The sequence below is a fragment of the Oryx dammah genome, unplaced genomic scaffold (genome assembly GCF_014754425.2).
Source record: "Oryx dammah isolate SB20612 unplaced genomic scaffold, SCBI_Odam_1.1 HiC_scaffold_17, whole genome shotgun sequence".
Taxonomy (NCBI): Eukaryota; Metazoa; Chordata; class Mammalia; order Artiodactyla; family Bovidae; genus Oryx; species Oryx dammah.
The window spans coordinates 59,150,397-59,165,494 of record NW_024070201.1 but is presented as its reverse complement, the minus strand read 5'-3'; the positions used below and the strand labels follow the sequence as shown (position 1 = coordinate 59,165,494).

At 37.9% G+C, this 15,098-nt stretch overlaps 1 long non-coding RNA gene across 1 annotated transcript; it reads right to left on the bottom strand.

Annotated features, from left to right (window-relative positions):
• Positions 1 to 3,011: 3,011 nt before the first annotated feature.
• LOC120876835 lies at positions 3,012 to 9,362 on the bottom strand. The gene is made up of 3 exons (XR_005724219.1): positions 9,302 to 9,362; positions 4,141 to 4,230; positions 3,012 to 3,648 (listed from the first exon to the last, which is right to left on the bottom strand). It is a non-coding gene; the product is annotated as an uncharacterized LOC120876835 (long non-coding RNA).
• Between the last annotated feature and the right edge of the window lie 5,736 nt (positions 9,363 to 15,098).

Below are 15,098 nucleotides of genomic sequence, written 5' to 3'. Positions count from 1 at the left end.
AGGTTGAGTTAATGGCAGTTGTTTATATAGTATGCTGATTCAATGGGTTCCTACACAAGCACTGAAAATGATTTGTATGTTTAAAAAAGACTTGAGCAACAATGTTTCCAGCAGCTTTAATCAAAATAGCAAAAAAACTGGGAAATAAATGTTCATTAATTGGAGAATAGAAAACCAAGTCAAACTGTGGTATATTCATACAATGAATGATACTCAGGGATCAAAAAGATAGAACTATGTGCAGCAGCAAGAACAAATTACAAAATCATTTTGTGTTGAGGAAAATATGGCAAACCTAAGAGACGACATGCTGTATGGTTCCATTTAAATAAGCTCAAGGACAGGTAAAACTAACTTGACTTATCTTTGAGGAGGTAATGTTAATTAAGAACTGACTGGAAGAAGGAATAGTTCTGTATCTGAACTGTGTTGGTTATGTGGTTGTATACATCTTTGAAACTCATAAACTGTACCATGTGTTGTAAGATGTACTTCAATAAAAGTTGTTGAGAAAGAATGTGCATTTATGTGGAAGCATTTTCATAGTACATTAATGAAGTTTAAACAGAGACAATGAAAACAATAGATTATTCATGATTCCTGAGAGATGGGAGGTAGGGAGGGAGTGAGGATAAAGGACAGAAAGGGACATGGCAACTTGTGGGTAGAAGAAATGAGCCATCTTTTCTTTTTCGATTTTCTGTGTTTTCTAAGTTTTCCACATTAGGCATTGAAATAATATTTGTGAAGAGAATAAAACAAAATTTTAAAGTGTAAAATGACCCCCCCAAAAGTGTGAGTTTGGAATACCATCAGATTTTTCTTATAATTCAACTGTATATTCAATATATATTGAATACTGGCTTTTTTCAAGATTGCTTGTTGGAACAAGATTCAAAACATGACTTAGCTTACATTTCTGCAATCTTTGGTGTCATAGGGAGAGGGTAAGATTATTCAAGATATATTAATAAGCTTAAAAAAAAAACCTGGGTGTCACCCACTCTACAATTTTCCAACACGATGCATAATTTGGGAAGTGCCGTTTTCTGTCAGAACAAAGAAGAGATGATTTTTGAGAGAAGGGTGGGTTTTTGTGATTTGAGGAGACCTGGTTTCAAGACTAGATTTGGGTTCTGCTTTAGGAAACATCCAGTGAAACAAAAATAAATATAAAAAACTGTCATGATATCTTCAAAATGGATTTACAATATGGCATACATGAGAAAGGAAAAAAAGCTCATGAAATTGAATGTTGGCCCCTTGAAATCTATATATCTGATAAAGTGGTAGTTAGGCATGTCAAAAATCAATTTCCCCTCTGAGCCTGAGAAAATTAAATTTAAATGTCTTTTTTGGTTTCCCATGTTTAGAATTTTGAAAAATAGATGAAAGAGAACAAATATCTATATTGACTTTTTTTCCTAGAACTTAAAGTGATTTGATGTGAGTGGCCAGGTTATAAGAGGCCACCCTTTGTCACATCTCCTAAAGCAGAGATGGAAAGAATCACTGACATTCTTCCACACTAAGCACAATGGATTTTAAAATTCCAAGTGTTATTTGCGATGATTTAGTCTAGGGTAAAGGAACATGTTTTCATCTCAGACGTTATCTCTGCTGTATTGATGGAATTTCCTGGATTGCTAGACCAAAAAGGTTCAAAGCTACATTCAAGGTAAAAAGGACAATGGATTATAGCTGATCATCAAACTCTGACCTGGTCATGGAAAGGGAGAGTTAGTAAGCATCCCCCAAATCTGCTGTCCCAGCTTTTAGCCTAACTCACTGATTTTACGAAAGAGGAAAGCAAAGTTCAGAGAGTTGAATTTACTGATTCATAAAACTGATGAAGCACCCAGTGCCGTCCATTCTCTTCAGCATCTTCTGCCACTGTTAATGCCTATTCTATACCAGGTTTACAAGCTTGCAATATTTATCTTCCCTTTCCCATTATCCCGATATTATTTCCTTCTTTTTACCTTTACCACCACTTGGGGATGATCACCCCCTTCTCTTCCCTGGTAGGCGCTGACATACATCTCTCAACATCTTATCTCTTCAGAACACAAGGGTTGATTATTTTACAAAGAAAAGAAATGCATTGCTATCACACAATTGTTAGATTGAGACCCTATTATTATAGACACTATTTAATTACAACCTATTTGAATCAAGCCTTGTTGTTTTTTTTTTTTTTTTTTTGGTTTGGGTATTTATTTGGGGAAGTTTGGCCCTTGGCAGATTGAGGGGAAGATATTTTTCAGACAGGGAAGTTTGATTAAACTGTCTAAGCTTGACTATCTTTCCACAGGAAGTTTCCCTCTTGCCTGGCCATCACTTCCCCTGCCAATCTGAAAAACATTTCAGCTCTTTAGATCAGTCTTGAGACTGGGTCCCACTCTCTTTTACCCTTTCTGTCTCTTTCTCCATATCCTAATCATTAAGGTTAGCTGTAAGTTTAAAAATTTTTATTGGAGTATAGTTGCTTTACAATGTTGTGTTAGTTTCTGCTGTACAGTAAAGAGAATCAGTTACACATATACATACCTCCCCTCTTTTTTAGACTTCTTTCCCATTTCGGTCACCACAGAGTACTGAGTATGGTATACGTGCTGCCTAAGAGAGCATGAGTATTGAGTATAGTTCCCAGTGCTATACGGTATTCATTAGTATCAGTAGTTATTCACTAATGAATTAGTATTCATTAGTTATCTATGTTATGGAGAAGGCAATGGTTCCCCACTCCAGTACTCTTGCCTGGAAAATTCCATGGATGGAAGATCCTGGTAGGCTCCAGTCCACGGGGTCGCTAAGAGTCGGGCATGGCTGAGCGACTTCACTTTCACCTTTCACTTTCATGCATTGGAGAAGGAAATGGCAACCCACTCCAGTGTTCTTGCCTGGAGAATCCCAGGGACAGAGGAGCCTGGTGGGCTGTCATCTATGGGGTCCCACAGAGTCGGACACGACTAAAGTGACTTAGCAGCAGCAGCAGCAGTTATCTATGTTATACATAGTAGTGTGTATATATAGATAGATAGGTATCAAGCTGTACTTTTTTTAAGATGAAGGTAAAGTTCTTCAAAGATGAAGAAACCAAATCATGTAATAAAGGATGTCTGTAAAATTCTCTATATGGACACTGAAATATTCAAGGATAGTGATAGAATTTATATATCAAAAGGAAAAGATGAGCCAAGTGTCCCACAACCTAGTACCTAAAAACCACAAATATTTATTATCTAGCTCGTGTTCTGTGAGTTGACTGAGATGACTGGGACAGCCCAAAATGTCTGGTCTAATTAGAATCAGCTGATCTTTGTAGTTGGCAGCCCTGCTGGGGACGGAAAGTCTAGAATGTCCTCATTCATTCATCTGGTGGTTGGATCTCAGCTGGTCTGCTTATTTCTGCTCCACATGGTCTCCATCTCCCCTCAGCTCCACTCAGTCTGTTCACAAGTAGAAGTGTTCTGATAGTGACACAAAGAAAGCTGCAAGACTTCTTAAGATCTCTCTTCAGTAGCAGCTTGATGTCCTTTCTGGCTCATTTGATTGGCCAAAAAACTTACAAGTCCAGTCCAGAATTAAAGGATGGAGAAATGGAGTCTTGATGACAGATGACAAAGGCTTTATTACCTGTGGAGACTGAACAGGAGAGAAGTTGTCAGCAAAGAAGGGAAGAGTATGGCAAACACAGAGAGAATGGGCTCTCGTGAGATTTGGAAGTTACAATGAGAATGTTCCCTCTGTTTCCACGCTCCATAACTCTTGGGGTAACTCACAGATTGATCTCAACTTAAGACAGCTACAAAAGAAGTAAGATCCTCAAGGAAGAACAAGGTTTCCATTAACAGACAAGGAAACTCAAACATTTAGGTAAAGATCACTTTGTCAATTATCACTTTGTCTCCTGGAGACACTGGGAAGAGTTGAGGGAAGCAGAGGAAGGGAGTGATTAACTGGGAGTGGGGGTGGGCAGTAGATGGACAGAAGAGTTAGGTATCAGAAAACAAAAGAGAAAATATTTGCAGTGCTATCTAAAGATGACCAGGGTAAGAGGAAAGGAAACAAACAAACAAACAAAAACTAACCTCAACATTCTTAGAAATTTGACCAAGGGGCAATTTTCAGACTGACCTTGATATTGGCCCCATCTTTGGGGAACCTCTGCATGTGCTTGCACTAAGCTCCTGGTATCACTCTGGGTCAGTTGGGTAGTTTCCAGATCTAGCAAAGAAAATACAAATATCCAATAAACACAGAATACCTTTTTTTTTTTTAATATGTCTCATGCAACTCTTAGGCCATACTTTTATAAAAACATTATTCTTATTTGTCTAACATTTAGATTTAACTGAGCACCCTGGATTTTACCTCTCAACCCTGGGGCAGGGAAGGAAAAAAATGAAGCAGGTGCTGAGCAGGACTGATCACAGCCATCAACCCTAGTAGCTAATTAGAATAGAACCCTGTTTAGAACCACCAAGTCCTGGGAATTCCAGCTGGGTGCCCCTCGCCATTTCCATTTATGAGAGGTTTTCTTTTTCTCCTCTCCACCTCCACCCCGACCTCACCTCTCTCCCATCACTCCCCTGTCTTCTTCCCCATTTCTCAGCCTTCAAATCTCCTGGTGCCAAACCACGGCTCTCATCTCTTCTCCACCATTCTCTGACCCTGCCAGTCAACTTCACGCTCATTCTAAAATGAGCATTTCTTATTTTTTAATTTATTAAGAAGTGTTGAATTACAATGTTGTGTTAGTTTCTGCTGTACAGCAAAATGACTCAGTTATATGTGCATGTGTGTATGGACTTCCCAGGTGGTGCTAATGGTAAAGAACTTGCCTGCCAATGCAGGACACATAAGAGATGTGGGTTCAATACTGGGGTCGGGAAGTTCCCATGGAGGAGGGCATGGCAACCCACTCCAGTATTCGTGCCTAGAGAATCCTATGGACAGAGGAGCCTGGCAGGTTACACTTCATAGGGTCACAAAGAGTTGGAGACAACTGAACTGACTTAGCAGGCATGCATATACGTGTACATATATACACATATGTATTCTTTTTCATATTCTTTTCCATTATGATTTATCACAGGTAAAATGAGCATTCCTACTTCACCATCCTCATTTGCCAATTTTTGTCTCCAGAAGAAGGGGAGAGGTAAAATTGCCATCTACTATAAATAGGAAGGAAGGGGGTACTCCTTCAATCACACCTTCAATCCCCAACCTTGATGCCAGTGCTGAAAGAATATGTCCTTAATTCTGCAAGTCAGGAATGAAGGTGACACCCATTAAGAAACATCAAATAAAATATTTAAATGTATTTAGATTTCATATCCTCAGGTTGAGGAAAGCTATAATATAACTGATTATGGAAACCCTCAGGGTTTGTAGGAAAGGCTGCTTCTTTTAGTGAGCAGTGAATAAATAGCAAAATGAAGTACTTAAAATTGGTTTACAATACACCTCAGCACAGAGCCAATAAATTAATAAAATCTGATAAGTTTTCAGATCCCTTGAGGGGTAAAATGCAGCTTGCAACACAGCGAATTTGCAGCAACATCACAGAACAGTGAAAGTTAATTTTTTCATTTCCTATGTGGCAAGGTCCAGCTAATTTTTCACTGCCAACTCCTCTTTTAAAAAAATATATAGTTCTTAGTGTGTAATGGTTAATCGTGATTTTCACGTCATTCTTTTTTTTTTTTCCAATTTCTTTTAAGGAATTCCAACTTACAAATGAGGTGAACAGCAGCTGAATTTTATCTTTTTTACTCAAGTATTTTCACTGAACTCAGTAATCAGTGGGGTATACTTATTCTGGTGTTGAGCAGGGAATTGCATACCCAGCTCCTATTACTGTTCATAAATTACTGCCCCCATATGCACCATCCTGAAAATGTATCTCAATGAGCTTTGTTTGGGCTGTGTGCTCCTGCCATCAGTGGTGGTAGGAATCTCACCAGAAATCTAGAAAAGACCAATTAAAAGGCGAATCCTCTCTTCTCACTCCAATAATGCTGACCAAAGCAACTGAACATAAGGACATAAATGTGAATTATTTTCTATGTTTTGCATAATCATTGTTAATTTTAAAATACATTTCAATACACAACATAATGTCCCCTGAAAAGTTCTGTTTACAAACCTTTTTAAAGACACATCACGCAGACAGCCTACCTACATAATTCTAAAGATCTCAGATATTTTTCATTACGGCAGTTCTAATGGATGGTACTTAAATGGTCACAAAATTAAGTAAAAGCATAAAAACTCCCATCTTTAGGGATAAAACAAATAAAACAAGCTTTGGCACAGATAACAGCCATCAGATAATGCCACAGTAGGACATTTTGTGCTCAGTTGCGCTTGACTCCTTTTGACCCCATGGACTGTAGCCCGCCAGGCTCCTCTGTTCATGGAATTTTCCAGGCAAAAATACTGGGGTGGGTTGCCATTTCCTTTGTTCAGTTCAGTCACTTAGTCATGACTAACCCTTTATGACCCCATGGACTGCAGCACGCCAGGCTTCCCTGTCAATCACCAACTCCTGGAGCTTGCTCAAACTCATGTCCATCGAGTTGGTGATGCCATCCAACCAACTCATCCTCTGTCATCCCCTTCTCCTCCTGCCTTCAATCTTTTCCAGCGTCAGGGTCTTTTCCAGTGAGTCAGTTCTTTGCATCAGGCGGCCAAAGTATTGGAATTTCAGCTTCAGCATCAGTCCTTCCAATGACTATTCAGGACTGATTTCCTTTAGGATGGACTAGTTGGATCTGCTTGCAGTCCAAGGACTCTCAAGAGTCTTCTCCAACACCACAGTTCAAAAGCATCAATTCTTCAGTGCTCAGCTGTCTTTAAAGTCCAACTCTCACATCTATACATGACTACTGGAAAAACCATAGCTTTGACTAGATGGACCTTTTTTTAATAGTTAACTCCCTTGTCTGATTAAGTAACATTACTATATACTTATTGATGACTTCTAGAATCTCAACTTGGGAGTGATCCCATCTCACAGAGACTCATATGAGCATCTTATAAAGGTCTGTAGAATACGAGAGTCTTCAATTTATTGGCTTGTGGGTACCTTAGTTGGAGTAGGACACCATTCCTGTCCTTAAGTAGTTCCCAGGCAAGTAAGGGAGCTTGAAAGATGTATTCAGAGCAAAAGGATAAAGATGCCTGACATACAGAGGACTCCAGTAAGCCAGGCACAGGTGATCCAGTTTGTTTTCCTTTTTTCTCTTTTTCCTCTCTTTTAGGAGCACTGATATTAATCACCAGGGTGAACATATTTCAAATGTTTTTCCTTTTGCTTTATCTACAAAAGTTTCTTCCCTACACAGAGATTTTTTCATAAGAGGTGTCTTCTGTAAAATAGCTACCACTTCAGTATAAAATAGTTGGTCAAATTACAGGAAAAAAAAAAAAATAAAGTACGGACTTCCCTGGTGGTCCAATGATTAAAGCTTCTTCCAATGCAGAGGGTTACGGGTTTGATCCCACCTGCCTTGTGGCCAAAAAAACAAAACATGAAACAGAAGCAGTATTGTAACAAATTCAATAAAGACTTTAAAAATAAAAATAAATTTAAAAAATTTTAAGAAACACTCTAACTCAAAAATGAAAGAGTTGTCACTCAGAGGAAAAGTGAGCTGGTCTGTAACAGCAGGGAACCTGATCATCTAAAATATTTTGACAGATTCTTGAGCAGTTTGCTTCTCTCTTCATATCTATTTTATCTTTATTAGGGAAGTTGATGAAGCCTTTGATGTTCCAAAGACATAATATGAGATGAATGAAACATCATTTCCACAATCATGTGTGCAGATTTGGACTAATGATATTTTTTTTAACTCAGCCAATCAGTGTCCAAAGCAGTTTTCCTTATTATTAACATCTTCTCCCACCAATTTCTCTCCCAGCCTGATACCTCATCCTGATTAATGGACTAGTAGCAGGGACTACTTTTTTAAAATGATGTTTTGCTTAAAGCATCTGTTTATGTTTCAGCAAAACAAATAAAGTCAGGCGTATTAAGGAATATGGTGTTTTAGAAACAAAGAAAACAACCAAGATTAGAAAAAAGTTAACTGTTCCCTCGGGAGAAACCCTGGTGGTTAAACTGTTTCATCAGCAACAATACAGAAATTGTTTTAATGGTGTTTTCAGCATCTTATTCTGGAAAAAAAAAAAAAAAACCCAGCCTCAGAAAACACAAAGGTTGAAATCAAGGCTATCTATCTGGAAGACTGACATTTATTGAGAGCAACATTTCATAAAGTCTGTTAAAGCCAGTAGAGTGAGCATATAGACACTAATGATGTACCTTTATCCTTTGAAATATTTTTCATGCTAAACTGGTTACTATCACTGAGAACAATTAACATGATTCAAGAACTGGAGAGGGGTTTACTTTTTAGGGGTGAGTTCTTCCGACAAAAACCACACAGCAAAGCTTATTTAATAAAATTGAAGAGAAATCACACAGGGAACAAAACCAAAGTCTTCTATCTATATAGAAACAGAAGGGCACCTATGGAGTTTATCTTTGCATTCTCTTTCCAATTAAAAATACAACATTCCTTTCTTTATGTTTGTATGTCCCAGGCTGTTTAAACAATTTACCTCTCCTAAATATTCTTTTGAAGGTTAGGGAAAGACCTTTCCCTCATGTAGTGAAAACTGCAGAAGCTTTTTCCTGTCCTTCAAACACGGTCGTCATTAAATGCACACAGCTGTCCATAGACTATCTGGGAGAAACTTCCAGGTTTGCCACAGCAACAAACTCCATCATGAGCACAGGAGAGTATAAACAAGCAGGGCAAGATCCATCTCAGGCAGAATATCCACGTTAAAGGCTTTACATTTTTCTCTCCCTTGGTCCCAAATACAGCACAGTATCCTTTCATGAAAGGCTTTGGTTTGCCTTGGTAAAGGCTGTTTCTTACAGCCCGTGTTGGGGGCAGAAGTTCTTTAGTAAAACTTGTCATTATTTACGTACCAGAAAGGAAAACCTTGTCTAGTAAATTAATTAGAATGTGACCTGAAAAGGAATATTTTTGATCAGTGAAAACAGAAGTCTTCGGGTAAAGGGGGAAAAAAGGCAGAAAGGTTCAAAATACAGAACTGCATTGTTTGCAGAGAGCCTGCTGCTTCCTTTATGCCTAGCTGAACCATGCCAGGAGCCCTCTTGAATTTCTACAAGAATACAGTTTCAGATCATCTGCATTCAGGGCCAGAGTCATGGCCCTGGAACCGATAATTGCCTCTGACAGGATTTAATTACCTTCTCTAGGACCTTTTCTCTGTTTGATTGGAGACCACCCCCTGCCTCCGATCAAATCAGACAGTAATAACACGCTGAAGCGCAGCAGCCAATCACGAGTCAAGTCTGAACAGTGACCTTGCTGAGTCGAAGCTGATTGGTGGTGTCAGCCTTGTCAACGGTGTCAGGGAACCGTCAGACAAGAAAGAGCGAGGGGGGAGCGGAGGAGAGCGAGGGGAGATAAGAGAACAGCATTAATGCTAATGGAGGCTGTCAGCATTCAAGGCTCCAGGCTGCCTCACAAGCGGCCTTGCACAAAAACAAAAATATTATTAGAGAACTCATACAAGTCTAAAATATTCAGAAGGGGAACATTTGCGCTTCTCCAGTTTGGGGAATCTATTCAAGGTGTAATTCACAGGCAGTTCAGATCCAGATACACGCGCATGATGTGAGAGGATAATTTTCATGAGAAGAAAAAGGCCCATAAAACTTAGATAAATTGGGGGATGGTGGGAGGGGGAGGGAGGATAAACTACTGCTCCATGACTTTGTGTTGTCTTTTTTTTTTTTTTTTAAACTAGAGCCCTGAGAATTCTGGTACTTAAAGATGCACCACAAAACTCTGCTTTTAATATTAACTTGACTTAGCAGTCATTGTATTATTTATGACCACTTTAGTGTGGGATTTAAGCCCACCTATAATGTTAACAAAGAATAATACATTCATTAAATGGCCAATCTTTATGTACATAGAGTTTTAAGATAATTTATAGTAATGGCAGAATTCTGGCCATCTACAAAAAATGGTTTAACTAAGCTATAAAATTTGGTTAACCTCTAGTCCATCAAAAAAAAAAGTTCTTTTTTACAGAAAAACAACACCAAGACATCAGTGAGTTATGCAGAAAGTCTGTTACAAAATAGTAATAAATCAAGATTTGGAAGAGAAGTAGAATGCATTATTAAGACTGTACTAATTTGGAGTTTAATTTATTCATTACATTTGTCTATAAATAACCTTCCCCTTAGCATTTGTTTTGTTTCTGACTCACCCACTTCTTTACAAATGTAGCAACTAGTATGAAAAAAATACATTTATAGAGGTGTATAGAAGTAGAATGTTTATAGCGATTAACAGTATTTTTCTTAAGACTTTCAATCATTTATTCTCTGGCAAAGTAAAGGGACACTTTGTTACATGATTCCTGGACTTTACCAAAAGGAATATTGTTTTTAAAAATACCAGCTAATTCAAGATTAGACAAGCTTCTGCCACATGTATACAAATAAACATTTCTTCAAGTGACTTCCAGTTTCACCAAGGAATTTTACCTAAACAGAATTGCACAAGTGGATTCATTGTTTCTGACTCCTCTTCAACTCTTTACATACTTCTCCCTACAAAAGATGATTTTTAAATAAAGAATGGAATCTTTTCCTATATCTCTACAATTCTTTTCCTTTAATAGTCATGGGATTTAACAACGGTTACCATATAAATAAATCATATTTTTCTATACCAGATCAAAATTTATAATGGATATGTTAGGATGATCATAGTTATAGCAACTTTTTAAAAAGCCATCTGCAACAACCTACAGGGATGCAGAGTTACTTCGAAAAGATTGCATCTTTCCAGAAACTCATGGTTAAAATAACTCATTTAACGGGAAAAGGTATCTTACACAGAAAATCTGAGGCTTAGAGTCTTGTTCCAGCTTTGCTATCAACCAGCTATCCAATTTGAGCCAAGTCACTCACTGTCCTCATGTGTTTTGGTTTCCTCAACTATAAAAGGCAGTTAACAGGAGGTTACTTAAAGAATTAAAAGTATGTAGAGTACATCTGAAATTAGAATGTAGACAGGATAACAGTCTTTTCGCTTCCTGGAAACACTATTCAAGGTTGGTTTCTCTCTGCCTCTACTCCCTCTAACTCCATTCTGCCACATGCATCCACCACCACCCAACACAACATACGCTGATAAATATTTTGATAAATATGGGGACATATGTAATATTTCATCAGTAACAGTATCAGGACCAGAACCCAAATTTGCTAAATCTTATCCCTAGGTTCTTTCTGACTCCACTTTTCTTCCACTTGGAACTAATATATTTTTTTGGTACTCAGATAGTGCTGATCTTTTACTATGCTGGGTTTATGTATAGTCCGTTAGTAAACTCCATATGCATCGTGCATTTTCTTGGATAAGGGAGCAGATACTTAACAAATGCTTTTAAAAGAGACTGTGCAAAAGTAAACAGGTCTAGTCGTGTGATCATTATCAACTTGAATTTTTGGCCACTTAGGATTTTATCCCTATCTAGCATGTATGGAACTTTGAAAATAAGGACAAACTTTATTTAGCTATTTTTCAAGTATTAAAGAGAGTATAACAAATGAATGTGTGTATATTCCAGACCTAACAAGGAAACATAGGAAGGTTTATTATGTCTCAAAGTAAATAATCAATAACATTTTATTTCAGTGGAAGATAGTACACTTTTCAAAGACAATCTACCCCCAATTGTGAAGGGAAGGGCAAATTTTCATTCTGTCCTCCTCCTATCACATCTTCAGCCAGTTCAGATCAGAGCAACAGCAACAAAAAGAAAGGAAAGGAAAGAAGGCAATAGCATGGCTTATTCATTTCTTTAGCAACGCTATTCTCACCCTGGAAAGGTGAATAATTAATACCCATCTGAATCCACCTAATTAAATCCACATTTGCTTTTTCTGTTCATTTGAAAATGCTTTCCTTTAGAGAAAATGGATTTTGCTTATCTTCACAGTTTATATTTCTTAAATGGACTCTTTTGGAATTAAAGAGATTCTATCTTGGTTTTGAAAAGCCTTTCCCTTTTTTTTGTTTTAATCATTAGGAATCAATGACAAAGCTTACTATTTTTCAAAATGGGAGACAGGATATTAACCAATTGCTAGTCTTAGATTCTTATAAAACAGATAGTCAAGCCAGCTGTAATTCTAGATTATGTCCTTTTTTTCCCTAAAGAGATGAAAAAAAAGTCTTTTGCTCCTTTAAAAACTGAGCACGCAACAACAAATAGAGAGAAATTAAAGAGAAACCATATACCAAATCCTGAATTAAATCTCAGTTGCTATTTCAGAATGATTTTTGCATAATCTGAATTACACAAAAGAGTGATTCTAATTGCAAATTCAATCACTCCTTGACTGAGGCTCAGAAATCAATTCTCAGTAAAATATGACACTCAATCATTCAAAGCAATAGAATAGTCAATATTTCACCATCAACAGTCTAGTTAGGACCTATTTCAATACAATACAAATTCAATTTTTTACTGTGCCTAGCAAATCTCTTCTATTCCTCATAACCTCGTCTAACACTCCGAATAATCAAAATCATGGTGGAAAGTTAAATAAAATCTTGAGATTTCCAAGACTTGTCAAGAGAATTGCACTCAAATAATTCTGATCCAGACTTCTGATCTTTTCCTTAATTAGTACTGATTGTCAACTTTACTTACATCCTCCTTGCTTGGCAATTTAAATTTAGACAGGGATCATCCCAGTGAGACAGACAGCACTGTGGAATGAGGGGCAAGGGACAAGGAGGGTGAAGAAGATTCAGGTTCAAGTAGCTAGAATCGAATCTGAGACTGTAGGGTCCTGGAATTTACTGCATTTCAGCAAATGAATGGAAATTGCAGTACAGTTTCCAACAGACCTCACTTTGGCATCATTTTCTCTAACTCTGAAAGACAAAGATGGAAGAAAGAACTCAGATATAGAATTAGAAAGCAAATCTAGATAGAAAATAGGTAAACAGAGAGTTTTCAGTCAGTAAGTGTTTCCAAGACTAAAATTCCCTAGTTTTGACTGATTTTTACCTCTTACTTGGTGACCTTATCAATTCATCTGATGCCCAAAATTCTATTTCTCTTTCTCGACCCTGGACTCCCAGATACTAAGGCAGGACTTTCATTTTGCAGCTTGAAGTTTTACTAAATAAAATACTCAAGGCTTAAATTGTTTTGTCACACTATTGTTGTCACTATTATAACAATATTGGGGTTTGTCTGTATGTTTGGGAAGAGGGTGTTTCTAAAAAAAGATATATCTGATTAAGTGCACTGTTTATTTACTTTAGAATCCACATTTTTAAAAAACGTGCACACAAAAGGCTTAGAAATGCATCCAAAATGAGAAACTCCAGTCAACTGATTACTCAGCTGGCAAAATGGAAATTTCAAGTTGCATAGACAGCTAATTGTGGCCTGCCTCTGGAATGACAGGTCTATAATTTTTAGTTTTGTGTGCATTGAAAGCCAGTCACCTTGACACTCAGTGCTCCATTATCCGCCAACCACCAACCATATGATGATATTCAAGGAGTGATGGGCACTATCCATTATGGATGGTGAAACACATGGAGTTTTATTTGGATGAAGCTGTCCTGAGAAAAAAAGAAATCCACGTATCTACTCCTCCCCATGAGCAACAATGACGCTGAAACACCTTCAATTCCAGAGGAGCAACTTCTTTGTTCATGTATAATAAAAACCATCAGTTTTTCTTGGTATTCATTACTAACTTCCCGAAAGTGCTTTAATGTGTCACGATCCTAGCCTTTTAAAAACAAATTTTGCGTTTTAATGTCAAGTGCTCTCCCCGTTAAATTATATTATCTTAGAAACCTAGTTAAAGCCTGCATCCCAGAGAAAGTGTAAAATGTTTGTTCTTTGCCCTTTTCTTCCCTCCAAGTTATCATTTCAGTTGTTCCAAGGCTTCACAGGTAAAGGGAATATTGTTGAATTAGGAGCCAGAAAAGGCTTCCCTGGTGGCTCAGAGGTTAAAAGCATCTGCCTGCAATTCGGGAGACCTGGGTTTGATCCCTGGGTCGGGAAGATCCCCTGGAGAAGGAAATGGCAATCCACTCCAATTCTTGCCTGGAGAATCCCATGGACGGAGGAGCCTGGTGGGCTACAGTCCACGGGGTCGCAAAGAGTCTGGACACGACTGAGCGACTTCACTTTCAGGAGCCAGAAAATGAAATTGTAATCCTAGTTATGAAGAATTTTGGTTGTTGACCTTGCAGAAATCTATCACCTCTTTGAGCCTCAAATTAGTAATCTTTAAAATAAAGAGGTTGAGCCAAATGTTATCTATAGTTTCTTCTATCTGTGCAAGTGTCTGTTTCTATATTAATATTAAGGTCTATATTATTAAAGTCTGATCCATATAATATTGAAATAATATAACACTCTCCTAGCTACAAAGAGCAGTGAACTTCATTTGGCTCAAATAGAGCCATGAAGGTGTATTCATCTGCAAATAACATTACCTACTAACTGTGGCATCAACAGAAAAGTCAGCTAATTGTCCTCCCTAAAGGAAATTTGGAGGCATATTGTTCAAGGTTCTGTGCAGTGGCTCAACATTGCTATTAAGAGCTTAGGCTCTCTCTGTCCTTGGTGTGCGGTTTTCATCCTTTGATGTCATTTTGTTGTTGTTGTTTAGTCGCTCAGTCATGTCCAACTCTTTTGCGACCCCATGGACTGTAGCCCTCAAGACTCTTCTGTCCATGAAGTTTCCCAGGAAAGAATACCTGAGTGGGTTGCTGTTTCCTTCTCCAGGGGCTCTTTCTGACCCAGTGATCGAACGCACATCTCCTGTATTGCAGGTGGATTTTTACCACTGAGCCCCTGGGAAGCCCTTGATGTCATTTACCAGTTACAACATGGCTGCAGCAGCGCTAAGCAGCCAAGCTTCAACAAAGGTGAACCAGGAAGACATTATGCTAAGGGCTCAAAGTCAAGAAGAGAAAGAA